We start from the raw sequence: 23,738 nt of genomic DNA, 5'->3' as shown, positions 1-23,738 counted from the left end.
GGAAAAAAAGTGTATGCCAAGCTGGTGAAATTCCAGTAAGGTCTTTTTTGTTTGTTTGTTTGTTTGTTTGAAGAGATGGGGTCTCTTTATATTGCCCAGTCTGGTCTGGAACTCCTAACTCAAGTGGTCCTCCTACCTCAGCCTCCTGAGTAGCTGGGATTACAGACTTGAGCCACCACTTCCACCTATTGTCTGCAGTTCTGTGACTTGTATTGTGCCAATTTCAGTTTCCTGGTTTCGATAATGCAGTATAGCTAAGGAAGATGTCACCACTGGGGGAAGCTGGGTGGTGGGTACCCAGGATCTCTCTATTATTTTTCAACTTCTTGTAAGTCAGTCCACAATTATTTCAAAATAAAAAGTTTTAAAAAACGCTCATGGCATTTATGACTTTGCAGAGCTCTGCCAATACCCAACAGCTCCCTTTTCCTCCTAGATCCTAATACTTTGATATTGGCCCTTAAAACTTGCAGATACAGGCCAGGCATAGTGCTGTAATCTCAGCACTTTGGGAGGCCGAGGCAGGAGGAATGTTTGAGCCCAGGAGTTTGAGATCAGCCTGGGTGAGAAAATGAGACCACCCCCCATCTCTACACAAAAATAAAAAATTAGCCAGGTATGGTGGTACACACCTATGGTCCCAGCTACTCGGAAGGCTAAAGACAGGAGGATCACTTGACCCTAGGAGGTCAAGGTTACAGTGAGCCATGATCATGCCACTGCACTCCAACCTGGATGACAGGGGAAGACCCTGTCTCAAAAATAAATAAATGAATAAATCACAATAACAAAAAACTTGCAGGTACAATTCAGCAAACACATGACCCTGCTCCTGGGAGCGGCAGCCAGAAAGTTCCAGCACAGTTCGTTCTCTTCAAGAGTCCATGAAAGTCAATGTCCTCAGCCTATCCCCACCCTGGACAGGTTCCTCTGCCATGCTCTGCCCCAATCCCCCTTCCTGAGCCCACTTCCCCTGTATTAGTCCGTTTTCACACTGCTGATAAAGACATACCTGAGACTGGGCAATTTACAAAAGAAAGGTTTATTGGACTTACAGTTACACATGGCTGGGGAGGCCTCACAATCATGGTGGAAGGGAAGGAGGTGCAAGACACATCTTACAGGGATGGCAGCAGGCAAAGAGAGAGCTTGTGCAGAGAAACTCCCGTTTTTAAAACCATCAGATCTCGTGAGCCCCATTCACTATCACAAGAACAGCAGGGGAAAGACCCGCCCCCATGATTTAATCATCTCCCACTGGGTCCCTCCCACAAGACATGGGAATTATGAGAGCTCTAAGATGAGATTTGGGTGGGGACACAGAGCCAAACCACATCACCTCTCAACACACACAACACAGATGGGAGACATTTAAAAGTGATATTAAGAAAAGCAAACCCAAGTCAGAGTCTCCAACCACAAAACTCACCTCCACCTTCCTAAGCCTTAACTCTAATGAACCTCAACCACATTTGCTTTAAAAGTATAAACAACTGGGCTCCTGTGGAATTCAAAACACAAGACATACTCAAAGAGATTGCCGTCATCCTAAATTCTTCTCAAAGATACACAAACATGCAAGCCCCGCTGGTGATCTCCTTGGCAGTCATTAATATGGCTCAACTCCCACCCTTACCCGACCTCAACACAAATTGAGTCCCATGGCTTAAACGTTATCTTTAAAAAAAAAAAAAATCACTCCTAATATTGTCACTCTTGAGCAGGTTCCCAAGATAAAATCCAGACATCATTATAATTTATTAAACTTTTGAGAACTTTAATACTAGAGCAATGATTAAGGGAAGGAATTTGATGCTAAAGAGGTCAAATCCCTTTAGCTGGATGCATATATAACCCACCCTTTAAGACCTGAATAACCTTAAGCAAGTTACTTAAACTTTCTCTACAAAATGGAGATAATAATAGGATTAGTTAGAATCCTGCTTCATTATAATTCTCGGAAAGATTAAATAATTAATACAAAAAAGCTTTCGAACAGGGCCTGCTCTATAGCAAGCACGTGTTGTCTATTATTATTACTAACGCAATAACCTTTTATCAAGCACCTAGGTCCCAAACTCTACGAATCCAAGATACAAGAATGCACAGCCATGATTCTGGAAGAATCTGCATGTTACTAAATATTCAGACAGAGAAAGGTCAGACCATGCTGGTGCTGCCAGCCCAACGGAGCTGTCAGCCCTGTAGGTAGAACGTACGAGTCACAAATAAAACTCCAACAAAGCAGATGTGAAATGTCAGTGGTATGTGTCACCCTGCCCCTCCTCATTCAACTTTCACCTTGAAAAAGTAATCCCAGCACTTTGGGAGGCCGAGGTGGGTGGATCCTGGCTAACACGGTGAAACCCCATCTCTACTAAAAATACAAAAAATTAGCTGGGCATGGTGGCGGGCGCCTGTAGTCCCAGCTACTTGGGAGGCTGAGGCAGGAGAATGGCGTGACCCCGGGAGGTGGAGCTTGCAATGAGCTAAGATCGTGCCACTGCACTGCAGCCTGGGCAACAGAGCAAGACTCTGTCTCAAAAAATAAAAATAAAATAAATAAATAAACAAATTCCCAAATGCACTGCCCTGTTTCACACAAAGTTTGTGCCATCAGATGAGTTTTTTAATGCAGATCATTCTATTAAAACACCAGACATACCAATAACACTGGAACTACTGGCTACAACCATGCTCCTCCCTTCTTGTCCTTCTTTCCTAGGACACTTTTATGGTCATACACCAATGACATCCCCGACATTCCCATGAGCAAGGGAAGGATTTCCGGGAAAGTGACAGCTCTCACAAGGAGGCAGAGCTCCGTGCCATATTGATGAGGTTCTCTCGAAACATCTCTGAGAAGCAGGAATCCTTGTGGTTTCTGAAGTGTTGCCAATCACACAAAGAAAGCCTAATGCATGGTTTTCAAGTCAGTTTTATAAAACGATTCCAAACCTCTAAGTGTGTGAAGCCAAAATTGTAAACACTGCTAAAATCCCTGGAGTTGTTTAACATTATTTATTACAATTCCTCTTGGCACCTCCAAAGTCTCTCATCCGGGGCTCACAGAGCATTTTATTAATTTACATACCATCAGTGGAGTTCACAGATGGTGGGACCAAAACACGAAGAAGCGGCTCAAGCACCTCGGCAAAGATCCCAACAACCTGTAAATAAACATAGCTCTAAAAGACCCGGAAGTCTCAACCTCCCCTCCCAAGCACTACTGCTACCACTGGTGCTGAGGTGAGCCACTGGATACCCTGGTTAAAACCAAAAGAAAGTCCATGGCTCGAGCCATCGGGAGCAGGCTCCAGTTCCAAGGTTAAGGATTTCAATACTGTCCTTTTCAAATGAGTCATTTGCTCTTTTTTTTTTTTTTTCTTTGACACAGTCTCACTCTGTCGCCCTGGCTGGAGTGCAGTGGTGCACTCTGTTGCTGCAACCTCCACCTCCTGTGTTTATGCAGTTCTCCGGCCTCAGCCTCCCGAGTAGCTGGGATTACAGGTACCTGCCACCATACCCAGGTAATTTTTTTGTATTTTCAGTAGAGACGGGGTTTCACCATGTTGGCCAGGCTGGTTTTGAACTCCTGACCTGGGGTGATCAGCCAGCCTCAGCCTCCCAAAATACTAGGATAACAGGCATCACCCACCGGGCCCGGCCTAAATCAATCCTTTTAAGGATATTTAAGGAATCGATGAATGGCTGACCTGTCCAATGTGCCCACACAAGGAAGTAAGAGCTCTTTGGAAACTTGCATGCTTGCAACTGAAAAAGCTCCTTGAAGTTTTGCTGTATCTCACATTACAGAAAACAAATCCAAACTTAGGGCAAAGGCATCAGTTCTGTTAAAAACCTAGGATTCACTTCTAAATCATTCAGGATATTCTCGAAGCACCTGATTATACTGTTTACTATGTGTCTATCTGTCCTTCTCTTGTTTACATTTTAGTTATGTTTACATTTGTGGCCAAAATCTTACACTTGTCAAGAAAAGAGAAAGACAAAGAGAAGAAATGAGAATCTGTCAACTGAAAATTTAGGTCGCTGACATCAAGTGGTCATCCTGATATCAAGGGGACAAGCCAGGATGGTGAAAGATGGGAACCGCTCAGGCCTTTGAATTCTCTTCTTTTATAAAGAAAAGTTCAAATGAGGGACTCTTTTTCCCGAGTCAGCTAAAAGGATTCAAAATTACAAAGAGCCAAAACTCCAGTTTTGAAACATTCTTCCTGTTTATAGTGAATACATTCCCCAAATGCAGAGGAATTAGATTTTAATGAAAGTCTCCACTATCATGCTATTGCTCAATAACATTTTGGCTAAACTGGCTTAACCCTTTCCAGAACTTAGAAAATTCTGTCACTCTCATCAACGTGAATGGGGACCAAATTCCTATTCTTAATATCTAACCAGTTTTATTTTTCATCTTCTCCCCATGTCTTAGATTAGTTCTATTTTGAGGACACGGATGAGCTCTGTTTACCGTTCTCACACGAGGACAGTGGTTTTCTAAGTATGGTCCCCACATGAGCGTCAGCATCACCCAGGAACCGTTAGACACGCAAATTTTCGGGCCTGACCTGAGACCTAATGAATCGGAAACCTAGAAGTGGAACGATCTATGGCTTACAAAGCTTCCAGGTGGCAGTGATGCAACATACTCTGAGTGCCACTGCTCTCGGCCACCAAAACACCACCACCTGTGTCACCCACATCGCCCCCCTCCAGGCTTCACCAGTGCTGTGGGTCCTGAGAAGGTCTCTGTAAACACATTGCTCCCACACTCATGCTCCTCACTCCCCTAAATGGCAGCAACTCAGACCTTCTCGTTTCTTTTTTGTTGTTGAGACGGAGTCCCGCACTGTCACCTGGGCTGGAGTGCAGTGGCACCATCGCGGCTCACTGCAACCTCCACCTCCTGGGTTCAAGGATTCTCCTGCCTCAGCCTCCCGAATAGCTGGGATTACAGGCGTCCGCCACCAAAAATACAAGCAATTTTTGTATTTTTAGTAGAGACAGGGTCTCACTATGTTGGCCAGGCTGGTCTTGAACTCCTGACCTCGTGATCCACCCGCCTGGGCCTCCCAAAGTGCTGGGATTACAGGAGTGAGCCACAACACCCAGCCAGACCTTCTCCTTTCTTAGATCTCTCTGACAGTCTCAAAGTTGAGTTTTCTCACAGGCTGCCCCACCACCCCCACCTCCCACTCCCCACATCCCTCTAGGCTGAGGTTCCACAGCCCACGGTCACTCTGCACACTGACTTCCTGCTCCTCAGATGCCAAGCACACAGGACTCCACGCTCAGCTCCACACACCAGAGCTGTGTGGAGTGGTGATCCACCCCTCTCAGAGCCCTGTTCAGACCTCCACACCACCGGCCCACCTCCCTTGCAGCCACGGCTTGTCCCCCAACTTCTGGAAGTATACCCCTGCCCGTCTCCATCTCTCCTCCAGTGGCCTTGGGGCCTTCTCTGGGCTGGAGGAAAAATCCATTCTCTCCCAAAGGCCTCCCTCCCTGGTGGGGGGGCAGGGGACAGCTGGCTTTTTTTGGATAAAAGTTCTAACCCTGTCCCCAAAAGCAATGACAGCTAGGTGAGGGGCAAAGGGTTAAGGAGGCCTTTTTTTTTGCGGGGGGGCAGGGGTTTGGGGTTTTGTTTTAAGCAAGATTCATAAAAGCCGGCTGTTGATTCCTTTGAGAGAAAAAAGGAGATCCAAGTTTTCTCTGGCACTACACGAGAAAGCCAGGGAAACGCAGCAACATCCTGTCCTAGGAACTGACTGAAGCAGTAATTAAAGTCAATGGAAGCAGCACTGAGGGCGTAGCAGTGTGTATGTGTGTGAGTGAGAGATTGTGTGTGTGTGACAGTGTGGAGAGTGAGTGTACATGTGAAAGAGCATTTGTGTGTGTGAGAAAGGGTGTATGTGTAACAGTGTGAAACAATGATTGTGGGTATATGTGTGTGAGACTGTATTATGTGAGTGTGAGCATGTGTATGATAGTGTATATATCTGTGTGGGTGTGTCAGACTGTGTGCCTGATAGTGTATGTGTAATATGAGACAGTGTGTATGTGTATGAGACTGCGAGTGTGTGAGCATATGTATGTGTGAGCGTGTGTGAGCAACTGTGTGTAAGAGTGTGTGTGGCAGTATGTATATGGGACAGTGTGAGAGTATGTGTGTATGTGTATGAGACTGTGTGAGGGTGAGTCTTATGTATGTGAGCATGTGTGAACGACTGCATAAGTGTGTGTGACAGTGTGTGTGTATGTGAGACAGTGCATGAGACTGAGTTTATGTGTAAGTGTGAGCATGTGTAAGCAACTGTGTAAGAGTGTGTGTATGTGAGTGTGAGTGTATGTGCATGAGACTGTGTGTGAGTGTATGCGTGTAAGCGTGTGTCAGTGACTATGTGTGTGTGTGCTGATGTGTGTATGTATGAGACAGTGTGTGAGAGTGTGTGTGAGTGTGTATGTGAGAGAGACACAGAGAGAAAGAAAGGGAGGAGAGAGAGGTAGAGGGAGGGGAGAGAAGAGAGAGACCAACAGAGGCAGAAAGGGAGAGAGTCTGTATCCAGTCAACGTAAGTCCTCCCACTGGCAGGCAGATAAATTACCTGGTGGTTCCTGTGTCTGACAGCACCTAAAATATGGCATACAAAAGCATGAACTCAGCTGAAGTAAGAGCATTAGGGGCCAGCCCCTCACTGGACAATGTTACAAACAGCCCCTGAAAAACATTCCATGTTACATCACGGCCACAAGGCAAGTGGCTCCGAGGGTGAGTGGGCTCCTGACGTTGAGGATGGGACTGTCCTGCCCACTGGGGATGATTTAGAACCTCTCTGCCTCCCACCTCAATCATAAAAGCCCCTACCTCGTAATGCTAAATGTCCTCAAGAGGGAAGTAGCACCCCACAGAAAATGAAACTCCTGAAATAATCCAAGGGCAAAGAGGAGAGTAAGAAGCAGGGGCTGTGCCTTGAATTTAAAATACTAACAAAAAGCAGCAAATATTAAAAGCTAGAGATTTTAAATACGGGGGATGTCCTAGATTTCACTGTCTGAATAAAGGTTACTGTAGCGCAGAAGTTAGCAAACTTCTTGTAAGAGGCCAGCAAAGAAGTATCTCAAACTCCAGGAGCCATTCAGCATGTCTCAATCCTGCCACAGAGGCACAAAAGCAGTCATGGAAGATAAATGAATAGATGTGGCCATTTCCCAAGAAACTTTTCTTTCTTTTTTTTTTTTTTTGTTTTTTTTTTTGAGACAGGGTCTCACTCCCTCACCCAGGCTGGAGTGCAATGGTGCCATCTCGGCTCACTGCAACCTCTGCTCCCGAGTTCAAGCAATTCTCCTGCCTCAGCCTCCCCAGTAGCTGGGATTACAGGTGCCTGCCACCATGCCCAGCTAGTTTTTGTATTTTTAATAGAGACCATATTGGCCAGGCTAGTCTCAAACTCCTGGCCTCAAGTGATCCACCCGTCTTGGCCTCCCAAAGTGCGGAATTACAGGCTTAAGCCACCGCGCCCAGCCCCAATAAACGTTATTCACAAAAACGGATGATGGGCCGGATCTGGCCTGTGGGCTGTGGTTTGCCAACCGCTGGGTATCAAGTATAAGAATGTGTGCAATGGGCAATTGGACAGCATTAGAAAGTGCATTTCATCTGCGCTTTTAAAGAAACAAGACGGCTACAGAAGGAAAAGAAATCATTATATCAGAAAGACACCTGCATTTTACATTTATTGCAGCAGGATTCACGGTAGCAAAGATGCAGAATCGACCTAGGTGTCTATCAACAGATGACTGGATAAAGGAAATGTGATATATACACACAATGGAATAGTATTCAGTTGTACAAATGAATGAAATCATGCCTTTTGCAGCAACCTAGATGGAACTGGATGTCGTTATCTTAAGTCAGACACAGAAAGACAAGTATTCCAAGTTCTCACTTCTAAGTCGGAGCTAAATAATGTGTACTCACGGATGCAGAGTGTGAAACAACAGACGATAAAGATTTGAAAGGGTGGTGGGGTGCGCAGGGGGTAGATGATGAGAAATTACTTATGGGTATACAATGTATGTTATCTGGGTCATGGGTACTCCATAACAGCAGTCCTTAACCTTTTTGGCACCAGGGACCAGTTTTATGGAAGACAGTTTTTCCATGGATGAGGGGGTGGGGATGGTTTCAGGATGAAACTGCTCAACCTCAGATCATCAGGCGTTAGATTCTTACAAGGGGCACAAAGCCAGGCACAGTGGCTCATGCCTATAATCCCAGCACTTTGGGAGGCTGAGGCAGGTGGATCGCCTGAGGTCAGGAGTTCGAGACCAGCCTGGCCAACATAGTGAAACCCCGTCTCTACTAAAAATACAAAAATCAGCCAGGCGTGGTAGTGCACACCTGGAATCCCAGCTACTTGGGAGGCTGAGGCAGGAGAATCACTTGAACCTGGGAGGGGGAGGTTGCAGTGAGCTGAGATCATGCCACTGACCTCCAGCCTGGGAAACAGAGCAAGACTCTCTCAGATTGAAAAAAAAAAAAAGCATGCAACCTAGATCCCTCACATGTGCAGTTCACAACAGGGCTTGTGCTCCTATGAGAATCTAATGCCGATCTGACAGGAGGCAGAACTCAGGCAGTAATGCTCACTCATAGGTCGCTAACCTCCTGCTGCGTGGCCTGGTTCCTAACGGGCCATAGACAGGTACTGGCCCATAGCCTGGGGATTGGAGACCCCTCCCCTAAAAGTCCTGACTTCACCACTATACAATCTATTCATGTAACAAAATCGTACATGTATTCCATAAATTTAGACCAATATATTAAAATACAAAGAAACAAAATAATATCAAAATTCTGCTTTCTCAGATGCTTCTGTTCCTGCATGGGAAGGTCTCCCCACATCCACTAATTTGTATCTCCCTTGCTCCTGGCTTGTATATGTCTTCCTCTTTCTGCATATTTCATTGCACTCCATTCTCCCCTCAGTTTTGCTCCTGTCTTTGTGCCCCCGAGAAAGGAATATGATTAAATTGATTATCATCCTACTCCATTAAAAAACAATGGGTAAAATGTATTATCTAGCACTTGCCAGGCCCCTCATCACAGATATGCTGTTTCTTGATACTAGTTCCAGATCAGATTTGAAGTCCCAGGCAAAGAACGTGCAAACAGACCAACCAGATGCCATCTCCTTCCACAGGGTTCCTGCCGCTAAATGAGACGAAGATCCAGTCCCAAAGTTATGAGTGTGACTCAGCCAGCCCCCCTGCAGCACTAGCTGGGGTTACGTCACCTGCACAAGGTCAACATCTGGAAAGCAGCAGAGCAACCCTGGCGATGGGAGTGGTGCTCGGGGAGCATTCTTCCAAGTTCAAGGTAACTGCAAACATGACATTTGGCGGATGGCAAAGGCCTAAAAGGAGAGTTAGGATTTGGCTCAACTCTTTAAGTTATCCCCTACCACCTCAGGCTCTCAGGAGCCCATGGATTTTGCCACTCTGAAAGCACAAGAAAGACAATTCCAGAGTTGCAGAGAAAAATCTTTGGCAAGCCTCGAAAATGGCCAGAACTCATTTTCTTTGTGACAGCAGAACACACAAGCTAAGGGTTCCCATGTGAAGGTTCCCATCCTCTTGTGAATCTCCTTAACAACAAGGCAGCAGTCAGGCGTCCATTAAGAAAAGCATAAATACACAGGTTATGTACACATGTCTTCTGCAGGTGGTTTTCATCAGACTTAAAAGCAAAGCTGTTCTTTTCCTTCTCAAATCTAACAGTGAAGGATCCCAAAGGATATGAAAAGCTCTCAGAATGAATCAGCCACCACTGGGAAAAGCTTACTAACAGGGCCAATTCCAGGGGCCAGTGGCAGACGGAGGTGGGAGCAACGGTCCCTTTCTATGTGGCCAGTGAACAATCAAAAAAGCATCCCAGGTCAGCTGAGGACCCTCCACCAGTTCCTCCTGTTTCTTGTCCAACTTGATGACTTCCAGAACTAGAATATGAAAGAGTGTCTACTTCAGGAAGTGATACCAACCAGAACAATATGAGCCTCTGAAGGACAGGTGTCTGGGCAGTTGGACCTGAACCACAGAGAAAAGAAATTCTCTCTTCTGTTGCCACCAGTGCAGATGGATGAGATCCGAGGATCATTTCCTCAGCGGGCAAAAGCCCAGGGAAGAGGAACTGGAAAAAGGTCACGTCCAAACAAATATGTCAACCAAATGAAGAGAGTCCCAAAAGGCACAGGCGGACACACACCGCCCACAACAGGAGAAAGCCACCGCCGATTTGAAATCGTCATGCACTCCAACGAACATTCCCACAGATGGTCCCTGAGAAAAGTTTCTGTGGTCAGGTGGTCAGATGGCCCCCAGAAGGCAGGAAGTCACTGAAAGGGTATACCCCTGAGGGATAGGGAATGTTCTGTGTGACTCTTCCAACACTGAGTGTCTCCTTCCACCTATAAAACTAAAGCTAAGGCAAAATCAGCAGTCCATATAAAACAAATGCGAAAGCCCCAGCTATAAAGGTCTTCTATCCCAAAGGCCCCAAAGTGTAAGAGAAAATCCCACTATCCCATATAAGATGCCTCTACAAAGTGCTTAGCACAAGGTCAGGAATTCTCAGTAAAGTTAACCTAAATTTATACTGTTATTGGTTATCTTATTAACAACAACAATAACATGCATAGCTGCCAATGAAGCAGGTGTTCCCTCCAGAGATTAAAAACTCAGTTACCGTCTAAGCAAACCCATTGAGTTAGCTAATGAACCACTTTCGGAAATCATAGCTATTCAAAATACTCCTTCAAAGTCCAGTATCACCCACGTGCAAACACGCACAGTGTCTGCCCCTTCTTCCCCTCCCATTTCTAACCCAGGAATCAGGGATATGGGGGATCAGTTACTGATGCTAGGACCCAATGTCCTCATTGCAACTAAAATACAACACACTGGCTTCACCCAGCTTGCTTTTCTCTGTCACCACAATTTTCTCTCCTCCTTTACTTCTCCACTATATGAAGAAATGATAGGATTGCTGGGGCCTCTTCTGGTTTTATCATTCTCAGCTTCTATGCCCTTTTCTTCACATTGCTTTGTTTCCAAGGGCTCTGTGACTCCATTTTACTGGTCAGGGAAGAGAATTTGAACGTCTGAGCTCCTGGGTGATGTGGGGACAAAACTGGCCTCTCAATCATTTTTGGTCATGACCCAACAGAATGCCTTCCCCACACTGTCTCCTCCGTGTCTCTGTCTCAGCCACCTCCCAGGTCAAGATCATCTGTATCCTAGTTTATGACCACAGGCTCCTAACACACATCCCTGCCTTGTAGGCCTCCTCCGACCAACCAGCCTTCCCAGTGCTGCCCAAGGGATTTCTCTCCAAGGCAGGACATAGATTTCATTCTTCCCTAATGAAAAGCTTTCAGTGGCTTTAACTTTCTGTTAGTAAAATTCAAGGTCTTTGGGGTTACCTTTAAGAAGGCCTCCATAACGTGACTCCAACGGGACTTTCTCTTCTCCCCTCTCACCAAATCCTCACAAACCCTACATACCAGCCCCATAGGACAACTCCTCTCCTATCGTGCCCCGCACCTTCACACTCCACCATTTCCCTGCACGCCTTTGCCACCTAACGCCTCCCAATTCTGGCTAGTCTTCAAAGCACCCTGCAAGATATGCCTCAAATACTATGCACTCCACATAGTGAAATTTTTTTTATTTCAATCGTTTTGGGGGTACAGGTGGTTTCTGGTTACATGGGTAAGTTCTTCAGTGGTGATTTCTGAGATTTTAGTGTACCCATCACCCAAGCAGTATACACTGTACCCCATATGTAGTCTTTTATCCCTCCCCTCCTTCCCAGTCTTTCCCTCCAAGTCCCCAAAGTCCATTATATCACTCTTACGCCTTTGCATCCTCATAGCTTAGCGCCTGCTTATAAGTGAGAACATACAATACTTGGTTTTCCATTCCTGAGTTACTTCACTTAGAATAATGACCTCCAGCTCCATCCAAGTTGCACAAAAGACATGATTTCATTCCTTTTGGTGGCTGAGTAACATTCCAAGGTGCATATATATATATACACACACACACACACACATATATATATGCGCCACGTTTTCTTTTTCTACTCATTGGCTACTGTGCACACAAAATGAAGTTTAATATCCAGATAAAAGTGATCAGGGCTCTCAACCACTTTGCTTCACGACACATATTAAGGGGGGACTCCTGAAACTATGTTGGGATATCATGTAGTGGGCCCTAAAGTGAATCAAATTAACATCTGATATGATCCAAGCAAAGATCTTGGTGCGGGACTGAATCACACGAGTGAAAGGAATGTGTTTAACGGGGACGCTGCCTGTATTCATCTGTTTTCACGCTGCTGATAAAGACATATCCAAGACTCAGTAATTATTTTATTGTATTGTATTATTTTATTTTATTTTATTTTTTGAGACAGAGTTTCACTCTTGTTGCCCAGGCTGGAGTGTAATGGCGCAATCTTGGCTCACTGCAACCTCCGCCTCCCGGGTTCAAGCAATTCTCCTGCTTCAGCCTCCCAAGTAGCTGGGACTACAGACATGCGCCACCACGTCCGGCTAATTTTTTGTATTTAGTAGAGACGGGGTTTCACTATGTTTGTCCGGCTGGTCTTGAACTCCTGACCTCAAGTGATCTGCCTGCCTTGGCCTCCCAAAGTGCTGGGATTACAGGTGTGAGCCACCGCGCCCGGCCGACTGAGTAATTTATAAACAAAAAGAGGTTTACATGGACTCACAGTTCCACATTGCTGGGGAGACCTCACAATCACAGTGGAAGGCAAAAGGCATGCCTTACATGGTGGCAGGCAAAGGGAAAAAATGAGAATCAAGCAAAAGGGGAAATCCCTTATGAAAACATCAGATCTCATGAGACTTACTCACTACCACGAGAACAGTACGGGGGAAACCGCCTCCGTGATTCAATTATCTCCTACTGAGTACCTCCCACAATACATGAGAATCATGCGAGCTACAATTCAAGATGAGATTTGGGTGGGGACACAGCCAAACCATATCAGTGCCCTAATAAGCAAAAAGCAAGCACTTGCCATCAGGGACAGAAGGGAACAGATGTACACGTGCAGGTCAGTTCCTGCCGCACTCTACCTGCACAGTCAGGGACATGGAGGTTGGGTTTTTTTCAACAGGATGACCACGGACAGTCTCGCTGAAAAAGAAACATGACAGAACCCACACCCGAAGGGGGTACATTATGCATCTACCTGGGGAAGAGTGCTCCAGGTAGAGACACAGCAAGGACAAGAGCCTTGAGGCAGGCATTTGCCTGGGGCCATATGTCTGAGCAACAGCCGAGTGGAGAGAGAAACAGAAATTGAAGATGGGAAGGGGCAGCTCGAGTCAGCCAGGAACCTCTGTGGGGCCTTCAGTTTTTATTTTGGGGCAATTGGAAAGGCCCAAAAGGTACTGAGCAGAGTGACACTGTCTGACTTTTTAAAAGGTGCCCTCTAGGGCAGGTGCGGTGGCTCATGCCTGTAATCCCAGCACTTTGGCAGGCCGAGGCAGGCAGATCACTTGAGGTCAGGAGTTTGAGACCAGCCTGACCGACATGGCGAAACCCCGTCTCTACTGAAAGTACAAAAATTAGCCAGGAGTGGTGGTGCACACCTGTAATCCCAGCCACTCGGGAGGCTGGGACAGGAGAATCACTTGAACCTGGGAAGCGGAGGTTGCAGTGAGCCAAGATCACACCACTGCACTCCAGCCTGGGCGACAGAGCAAGACTCTGTTTCAAAAAAAAAAAAAAAAAGTTGCCCTCTAGCTGCTGTTTAGAGACAGGGTGATGGGAAGGCAAGAGAAAAAGCAGCATCCAAATGCAAATTAAACAGCTGCTGTTTTCAGGCAGGGACTGTGCACCAGCTACCAGCTTGAATTTAAGAAAATGGCCAAGGGTGTCTACTCTCCCCTACCCCGGCGGCTGCAGATACAAAGATCTACAGCACCCTGGCGAGGGCTGAAAGCAGAGCTCTCTGTGGTTTTTCAGGCCAACTCCACAGAAGCTATTAGAAAGGTTAGCAATAAGCGTGGCCCAGCCTAAAACATAGGAGTTAGAGGGGTCACCTCAAATGAAAAGGAGACTGAGAGACAATCTTCTCTTGGGAGCTCCCCTGGAAACAGAGGAAAACACACACCGCCAGAGAAGAAAGGCGCCCTGAAAATACCAATGCCTCTGAACTCTGCACAGAATCAGCTTCAGAGAGAGGCCCTTTGCAGCAAGCAGGGTGGCGAGGCCTCTTAGAACTACCCCTTCTTTTACTGCAGTTGAAGGAAAGAAAAAGAAGTCAAGGTCACACACTCAGGTGGCTTTGAAGCCCAGGCCCCCACCGAGTGGTCTAGCCCAGTAATCCTAGGTTGAAGACGTGTGCAAATTGCTCTTCTCTGTGCCTCCCATGGTCCCCACAAGATTTGCCGGGCACACCAGGGCTGGCCAGTGACCCTCCTGAAGTAGCTTCAGCTCTGGAATCAACTCAACCTGAGACCCTGGTAACTAAACTCCTCCAACCTCCTCGCTTCTCCTCCAAAAATCGGTATTCAATGAGATTCACTTCTGAAGAGCACTCAGCACAACGATGGTACCCAGCAAAGGGGAGTTATTCTTGGGATCATTATTGCTAATTCTCTTCACCTGCACATGAATGCATGCGAAATTCATTTTAAGTAAAGTGAAATAATGAAAACATTTACTGTTACCATAAGCAATAGATGCATCATCATTAAACAATAGAGTGATAAAAACAGGATAGTGACCCACCTTGTATATTGATGTGTCATCTAAAACATCTATTCAAAGAACAGATGACTCACCTTCAGTTAAATGCCATCCTCCCCAAGATCTTGATCCTTCAGAGATACAAAATCTTCAGCAACACTTACAAGTGAACTGTTAATACTAGTACGGTCAGATGCTGATGACAGCATTTAAAACCCTCTTTCTGGACACTAATTCAGCAATAATATGCATTAGATGCATTTAACAGTTTAAACTCTTTACTCAGTAAATCTGTATCTAAAATTTTTAATATAAGGATAGAATAAAAGATACAAAGATTTACACACAAAGCAGTTAATACACCCCACAAGTAGAAAAACAAAAGTGGAAAACAAAATGATGAGTAAAAAGAAGCAATTAAATAAACTATGTAACATCCTAGACTGAGAGTGGTGGCTCACACCTGTAATCCCAGCACTTTGGGAGGTCAAGGTGGGCGGATCGCCTGAGGTCAGGAGTTCAAGACCAGCCTGGCCAACATGGCGAAACCCCATCTGTACTTAAAAATACAAAAATTAGCCAGGCGTGGTGGCACGTGTCTGTGGTCCCAGCTATTTGGGAGGCTGAGGCAGGAGAATCGTTTGAACCTGGGAGGTGGAGGTTGCAGTGAGCCAAGATCGTGCCATTGCACTCCAGCCTGGGCAACAAGAGCAAAACTCCGTTTCAAAAACTAAAAATAAAAAATAAACTATATAACATCCTTATAAGAAACTTCTCTGCAATTTTTGAAAAAGTGACTTTAGGAAAAATATCTGTCAGGAGAACCTGAGCTACCTGAGAACCTAGCAAATGAGCAAGGTTGGATGAGATGCAATTTCCTGACTTTGCCACATAATAATAATAATAATATGTCATGGTATAGAAAACAAGCCTTGAAAGGATGACAACACACCATAGCCCAGTACAGCCACATCAGCCTCCACGTCTGTAAAAAACACCCATGGGCCAGAGCCTCCTCTTCTTCTGTTGCATCTCCTCTGGATATCAGCGAACATAAGCCCTACAGAGACTCCAGGAACTAATAAAAGAACCAGTTGACCTTTTCAGGGAGGCTTACTTAAGGGAAATTTGTGAAAAACTTTTTCAGTATCCCAGACCCTGAAGAGCCTAAAGGTAAGTACATTCAATAAAGCCTCAAAGCAAAGCATGTAAGATTGTCCAAAATGATGCAACAACTTAGAATTCATTGAAATGACCACCTGACTTGTTTTACTGTTGTCTGTATCATCGTTAGTGTTGGATGTGGTTTTAACCAAGTATGTATTTTTCAAACTTTGTCCAGCAGAGTAGAATTGCCTTCGGAACTCAAACTTCTACATAGTGGATCAAATAGGGTCTCCCCAAAAATAGTGAGTCAAATAGGGTCTCCCCAAAAAATTCACATCCACTCAGAACTTCAGAAGGTAACGTTGCTTGGAAATAGGGTCTTTGCAGGTATAATTAAGTTAAGATAAAGTCGGCCAAGCGTAGTGACTCACGCCTGTAATCCCAGCACTTTGGCAGGCCGAGGAGGGCGGACCACCTGAGGTCAGGAGTTTGAGACCAGCCTGGCCAACATGGTGAAGCCCTGTCTCTACTAAAAATACAAAAATTAGCCGGGTATGGTGGCGGCACCTGTAGCTACTTGGGAGGCTGAGGCAGGGGGATCGCTTGAACCCAGGAGGTAGAGGTTGCAGTGAGCCGAGATCGTGCCACTGCACTCTAGCCTGAGCAACAGAACGAGACTTGCTCTCAAAAAAAAAAAGAAAGAAAAAAAAAAAGATGAGGTCATACTGAATTAGTATGGGCCCTAAATCCAATGACTAGCGGCCGGTTTTTTTTTTGTTTTTTTTGTTTTTTTGTTTTTTCTGGCGATGGAGTCTTGCTCTGTCGCCCAGGCTGGAGTGCAGTGACGCGATCTCCACTCACTGCAAGCTCCGCTTCCCGGGTTCACGCCATTCTTCTGCCTCACCCTCCCATGTAGCTGGGACTACAGGCGCCTGCCACCGCGCCCGGCTAATTTTTTTAAATGTATTTTTAGTAGAGACGGGGTTTCACGGTGTTAGCCAGGATGGTCTCGATCTCCTGACCTCGTGATCCGCCCGTCTCGGCCTCCCAAAGTGCTGGGATTACAGGCTTGAGCCACCGCGCCCGGCGACTAGCAGCCTTTAAAGAAGAGAGGACATACAGAGAAGGCCAAGTGAAGAGAGAGGCAGCTACAAGCCAAGGAACGTTGCAGCTACAAGCCAAGATTGCTAGGAGCCACCAGAATAAAAGCCGGGAAGAATTCCTCCGTAGAGCAGGGGTCCCCAACCCCCAGGCCGCTGACCGATACCAGTCTGTGGTCTGTTAGGAGCCAGGCCATACAGCAGGTGAGCAGTGGGCGAGCGGGCGGGCATTACCACCTGAGCTCCGCCTCCTGTCAGATCAGCGGTGACATTAGCTTCTCACAGGAGCATGAACCCTGTTGTGAACTGCGCATGGGAGAGATCTAGGCTGCGCACTCCTTATGAGAATCGAATGCTGATGATCTGAGGCGGAACAGTTTCATTCTGAAACCTGGGGTCCGTGGGAAAAACTGTCTTCCATGAAACTTGTCCCTGGTGCCAGAAAGCTTGGGGAACACTGCCCTAGGGCATTCAGAAGAAGCATGCCAGCTGGCTGCAGGAGCCACGCCTGTCATCCCAACACTGTGGAAGGCCAAGGCAGGAGGATGGCTTGAGGCTAGACTTTTAAGACTAGCCTGGGCAACACAGTGAGATCCCCTCTCTAAAAAAAAAAAAAAAAAAAAATTAGTCAGGCATGGTAGCGCACGCCAGTACTCCTAGCTACTCATGAGGCTGAAGCAGGAGGCTCTCTTGAGCCCAGGAGGTCGAGACTGCAGTGAGTTATAATCACACCACTGCACTCCAGTCGAGTTGCTACAGGTAAACAAGAGTTCCATAGGCCTACATAGGTGACATGTAAAAATAAACAAATCCTGTCTCTAAAAAACACAAACAACACAAAAAAGGTAGCACGCCTTACCAACACCTTGACTTCAGGCTTCTGGCTTCCAGAGAACTGCGAGAGAATATATTCCTGTTTTCGTAAGCCACCAAGTTGTTGGTAATATGTGATGGCAGCCCTAGAAAACGAATACAACCTACAAACAAAAGCCTCAAAGTAAAGACAAGAAAATCACACAAAAGAGGGATTACTGAGAGGAGAGAATATTAAGAACACATGTTACTTTACAGCTCCGTCTCAGGACATGTGTCAAGGACGGAAGGTACTTCTGAAGAAATGCTGAAAGCTAAAATTAAGGTTTTATGAGCAGTTTTCTTGTTCCTCCGAGCAGTGGTGCCTAAGCATTGGTGTGCATAAGCGTTACCTGGCAAGACATTAGAGTGCAGACTCCCAAGTCCCCACCCAAGATCCTGTTGCAACAGATGGTATTTTTAACAAGGAACCCCAGATTCTAGTGACACTGGCCTCCTGATCACATTTACGAGAACTCTGTTGGGAGCTGAACATACATATAACAAAAACATCCTCTGGGAATGTTCATCAAACTCCCTGCTCCAGCAACCCAAAACCAGATGACCCCTTGATGCCTGCACTGACACCATCCACGACCCCGCCAGCAACGTCCTGTGCCTCCACCTCCACTCCACCTTTGCACCAATGGGCACCTCTCATGAACACACTGAGGATCTTTGTACCTTTGCTCATGATCTCTACTCAGAAGTTCCTCTGCCCCCATGGACATACTGGCTTTGTAAAGAAATTTTGTCCACCTTCCAAAATCCCAATTAAGCATCATCGATCCCTAAAGATTCCCTAGCACGCTTAAGGGAGAATCATCCATCGCTCCTGCAGCACACTGGACCAGCCTGCAGCATAGACAGCTGTCTGCCCCATGACATGGGGAGCTCCCCACAGGCAGAGTCTCTCTCTCTCTACTATATCATTGTCACCTCACACAGTCGCTTAAAAGTCACTTAATACACACTGATCGAGGGGGTTCCTGATAAGAGAACTGTGAACAGCACTATCTTGAAGATGTGAAATAAAAGTCAACAGCAGCCTACCCTGGCTGTCCCTGCCCCATCATTATACACATTCAGAGAATCCAGTTTCTCCCTTATAGAAATTAGCACACTTGTGATTAAGATCAGTGTACTAATTCACTTAATGTCCATCTTCCCCACAAGCCTGTGAGCTCTCTGCAGCCAGGGGCTGTGTCTACTATCTACTGCTGTACCTCTAGGCCCTAGCCCTATAACGAGCTCATGGTGAGAAACAAATCCTTCACATGTGAGATCATTTGGCATCCTAGAAAGTTGTTTTAAAAAAAAAAACCTTGAAAACATTATGCTACGTGAAAGCAGTCAGTCACAAAAGATCACACATGTTATGATCCCATTTATATGAAACGTCCAGAATAGGCAAGGCCACAGAGAAAGTACATTAATGATTATCTGGGGGTCAAGGCAGTTTGGGAAGAAATAGGGAATGATTTGGGGCATGATGAAAGTGTTCTGCAGTTGATTGTAGTGATGATTGCACAACACTGAGAATATACTAAAAAAAAACACTGAATTGTACACTTTATGTGCATGAATTGCATGGTGTGTGAATTATATCTCAATAAAGCTGTTAAAGTTATAGAAGTTCTGCTGTTACAGATATTTGAAAATTAAGTTTGCTCAGAAAAGGAAAATGGTGTAATTGGGAGAAACCATGGAAATCTTTTAGAAGACGCATGGTCTTCTTTCTTTTTTGTTTTTAATAGATGCAGATTCGGTTTTATTTAGTATCCTGTAACTAGAGCTTAAATGTTTGTGAACATCTGGTCTGAGCTGCTCATTTTTAAAGAAATAAAAACTGAGACTCAGAAGTTCAGTGATTTGTCTACAATCTCACAGCCAGTGTGAGGAAGCCTAAGATTCAAACTCAATCACAGCACATTATTCCCAGAAGAAAAAGGGTGGATTTGTGGATGCCACCCAAGTACCCATCAACAGGTGTGTGGATAAATGAAATGCGGTATAGACATTCCACGGAATATTATTCAGCCTTAAAAGGAAAAAAATTCTGACACATGCTACAATATGGATGAACCTTGAAGACATTATGCTAACTGAAATAAACCAGTTGCAAAAAGAGAAATCCTGTGTGCTTCCACTTATATGAGGTACCTAGAGTAGCCAAATTCATAGAGAAGGAAGGAAAATGGTGGTTGCCAGGGGCTGGGGGAGCGGGGGGAGGATGCAGAGTTATTATTTATTGAATACAGAGTTTCCATTTTGCAACATGAAAAGAGTTCTGGAGACCGACTGCACTGGAATGTAAATGAACTTAACACTACTGAACTGTACACCTCAAAAGTGCTAAGATGGGCTGGTGCAGTGGCTCACACCTATAATCCCAACACTTCTGGAGGCCAAGGCAGGCGGATCACTTGAGGCCAGGAGTTCGAGACCAGCCTGACCAATATGGTAAAATCCCATCTCCACTAAAAAAAAAAAAAAAATACAAAAATTAGCTGGGTGTGGTGGTGCATGCCTGTAATCCCAGTTACTAGGGAGGCTGAGGCAGGAGAACCGCTTGAACTGGGGAGGCAGAGGTTGCAGTGAGAAAAGATCACACCACTGCACTCCAGCCCAGGCAACAGAGCAAGACTCCGTCTCAAACAACAACAACAAAAAAACAAAATAGCTAAGATGGTGAATTTTATATTATTTTACCATAATTAAAAATAAACTATTTTTTAAAATCCAAAGTCAAGTCTCCTAACTCCCACCCTGAACTCTCTTCCACGGTGGCCCTTCCCAGACCCAGTGGAATGCACAGATGGCAAGGAAAGCAGGCTGCTTGCTCAGACTTCACAAGGGAGAAATCAGAGGCCCAAGTCACTGCGTCCAAGGAATTTCAAAATTTAACAAATCTCAGCAGGACCAATCAGCACACAGATCGATAAAATGGAGGCCACTCCATAGGTCTGAGTCTTCCCAAAACACAGCCCTGCCAAGAGGTAAACGGATGGCAGCAAAAGATAATCTGGTATTGAGTGCCGAGCACTCAGAAGTCAGACAGCTTCTCAGACTTAAATAAGTTTAAGTCAACCAGGGATCTTGAGATTCTGTGATTCTGGTTTAGCTGGTCTGCAAGTACGCATTTCTAACAAACTCCTAGATGATGCTGGTCCAGGGACCACTTTTTTTTTCTTTTCAATCCTTTCTTTTTCTTTCCTTCCTTTCTTTCCTTCCCTCCCTCCCTTCCTTCCTTCTTTTCTTTCTGTTTCTCTCTCTTTCTCTCTCTCTCTCTCTCTCTCTCTCTTCCTTTTTGAGACAGAGTCTCACTCTGTTGCCCAGGCTGGGATGCAATGGCGCAATCTGGGCTCATTGCAACCTCCGCCTCCCAGGTTCAAGCAGTTCTCCTGCCTCATCTTCCCAAGTAGCTGGGATTACAAACACATGCCACCACACTTGGCTAATTTTTTTAATTTTTAATAGAGATGAGGTTTTGCCATGTTAGCCAGGCTGGTCTCAAACTCCTGACCTCAGGTGATCCACCTGCCTCAGCTTCCCAAAGTGCTGGGATTACAGGCATAAGCCACCGTGCCCAGCCCATTTCAATAGTTTTTGGGGATCAGGCAGTTTTTGGTTACATGGATAAGTTCTTCAGTGGTGATTTCTGAGATTTTGGTGCACCCATCACCCAAGCAGTGTACACTGTATCCAGTATGTAGTCTTTTATCCCTCACCCACCTCGCAACCTTCCTCCTGAGTCCCCAAAGTCCATTGTATCATTCTTATGTCTTTGCATAAAAGCCTGCTTTTTGACACTTTGAGTAGCTGGGGTAGCAATGAAACTACATCACATTCCTTACCCCAAATGAAAAGCCACCTTCTCAGACCTGGGGCTCCATGGGATCATTCTGTTTTCAGTAAATCTAAGCACACAATCACAAGCCAACACATTTCAGTTCATTTTAGGTTGAGTTAGAAAACATACATATTTCACTTCCACGGTTTGTGAAAATGAAATCTTCATGATGTTAAAACCAGGCCAGTGGATTGGTTGCTTGATTGCAGGGGAAGAAAAGAAACCAATGTGGTCTGTTTCTAAAGGGAATCTGAAATAGGACTTAAAACTCAGAAGTCAGTGGAATGTGGTCTAATAACTGATTCAGAAACGCAGTCAGGTCTCTCGGTAAGCCACAATGTCAAGAGCTACAACTGAAAGACAGTCCAAACATTTCACTTTGCAAAGAGTCACAGCATGGATTTTTTTTAACTTTGGTTTTCATGAAGTCTGGGGTTTCATGCCAGTTCTTAGTGAAAATTAACTAGAAAGAAAAGTCAACAGAACAGCAAGAAAAAGCGATTTGTAAGGCCCAGAGCCTCATCAACCAACAAGACATGCTATAAAGACAAGCACTTGAGGGAAATTAAAATATTTAATAATATGCTATGTTCTTGGGGGTTTGGGGTGGGTGTTCTTAGTTTTTATTTTTATTTTATTACTACTTTTTAAACAGAGGATTTGTCGCTCAGGCTGAAGTGCAGTGGCACAATCATATTTCATTGCAGCCTCCAACTCCTGGGCTCAAGCAATCCTCCCACCTCAGCCTCCTGAGTAGCTAAGACTACAGGTATGTGTCACAATGCCTGGCTCATGTCTTATTTTCTGTAATGACAAGATCTCACAATGTTGCCCAGGTTGGACTCAAATTCCTGGCCTCAATCCTCCCGCCTTGGCAATATACTACGTCTTTAAGATTAAAGCCAGGCTCTTTAATCTTAAGATCATCAGCTGGGCGCAGTGGCTCACGCCTATAATCCCAGCACTTTGGTAGGCTGAGGCGGGCAGATCACGAGGTCAGGAGATCGAGACCGTCCTGGCTAACACGGTGAAACCCCATCTCTACTAAAAGATACAAAAAATTAGCCAGGCGTGGTAGCGGGCGCCTATAGTCCCAGCTACTCGGGAGGCTGAGGCAGGAGAATGGTGTGAACCCAGGAGGCGGGGTTGCCACTGCACTCCAGAGTGGGGGACAGAGCGAGACTCTGTCTCAAAAATAAATAAATAAATATAAATAAATTTTAAAAAATTAAAGATAACCAATTAAAATTAAAAACATTATTGAGCCAGACACAGTGGCTAATGCCTATAATCCCAGTATTTTAGGAGGCCGAGGTGGGAGAACTGCTTGAGCTCAGGAGTTGAAGACCAGACTGGGCATCATAACAAGACCTCGTATCTACGAAAAATAAAAAATTAAAAATTAAAAATATCCAGGTGTGGTGGTGTGAACCTATAGTCCCAGCTACTCAGGAGGCTGAGGCAGGAGGATTGCTTGAGCCCAGGAGATTGAGGCTTCAGTGAGCCGTGATCACACCCATGCACTCCAGCCTGGACAACAGAGCAATACCCCGTCTCAAAAACAATTAAAAAAAATTAAATACACTAAATTAAAAGCAGTCTTCTTGTAGAAAGGGAAAGAAAAACTTTTTTAAAAGAGAAAGCAAATAATTGATTCCTTGCAACCAAAAACCATCCCAAAATCCTCTATAGAAACTGAATGTGGCCAAGCAAGGTGGCTCATGCCTGTAATCCCAGCACTTTAGGAGGCTGAGGCAGGTGGATCACCTGAGGTCAGAAGTTCGAGACCAGTTTGACCAACATGGTGAAACCCCGTCTCTACTAAAAATACAAAAGTAACCAGCCCTGGTGGCCTGTAATCTCAGCTACTTGGGAGGCTGAGGCAGCAGAATCGCTTGAACCCAGGAGGCGGAGCTTGCAGTGAGCCGAGATCACACCATTGCACTCTAGCCTGGGTAACAGGAGCGAAAAAAGGAGGGAGGGAGGGAAGGAAGGGAGGGAGGGAGGGAGGGAGGGAGG

At 45.5% G+C, this 23,738-nt stretch overlaps 2 protein-coding genes across 32 annotated transcripts in view; one reads left to right on the top strand and one right to left on the bottom strand.

Moving 5' to 3' along the window:
* SOD1 (superoxide dismutase 1) overlaps positions 1-23,738 on the top strand; it is a 1,049,346-nt gene that overhangs the window by 782,390 nt on the left and 243,218 nt on the right. Inside the window, exon 1 of one of the 27 annotated variants that reach the window (XM_050786099.1) lies at positions 5,638-5,647. The exons of 25 other annotated variants lie outside the window; for them this stretch is intronic. The gene's annotated coding sequence lies outside the window, so the exon portion shown is untranslated. Of the gene's footprint in view, positions 1-5,637; positions 5,648-21,746; positions 21,757-23,738 lie in introns of those variants that run through there. One more of the 27 variants, XM_050786079.1, reaches the window with a different exon arrangement.
* The window catches only part of TIAM1 (TIAM Rac1 associated GEF 1), a 1,375,699-nt gene that overhangs the window by 1,220,001 nt on the left and 131,960 nt on the right, over positions 1-23,738 (bottom strand). The gene's annotated exons all lie outside the window — the stretch shown is intronic.

This window comes from Macaca thibetana, chromosome 3 (genome assembly GCF_024542745.1).
Source record: "Macaca thibetana thibetana isolate TM-01 chromosome 3, ASM2454274v1, whole genome shotgun sequence".
Taxonomy (NCBI): Eukaryota; Metazoa; Chordata; class Mammalia; order Primates; family Cercopithecidae; genus Macaca; species Macaca thibetana.
The sequence above is the reverse complement of the archived record's forward strand: the minus strand, read 5'-3'. Positions and strand labels throughout refer to the sequence as shown.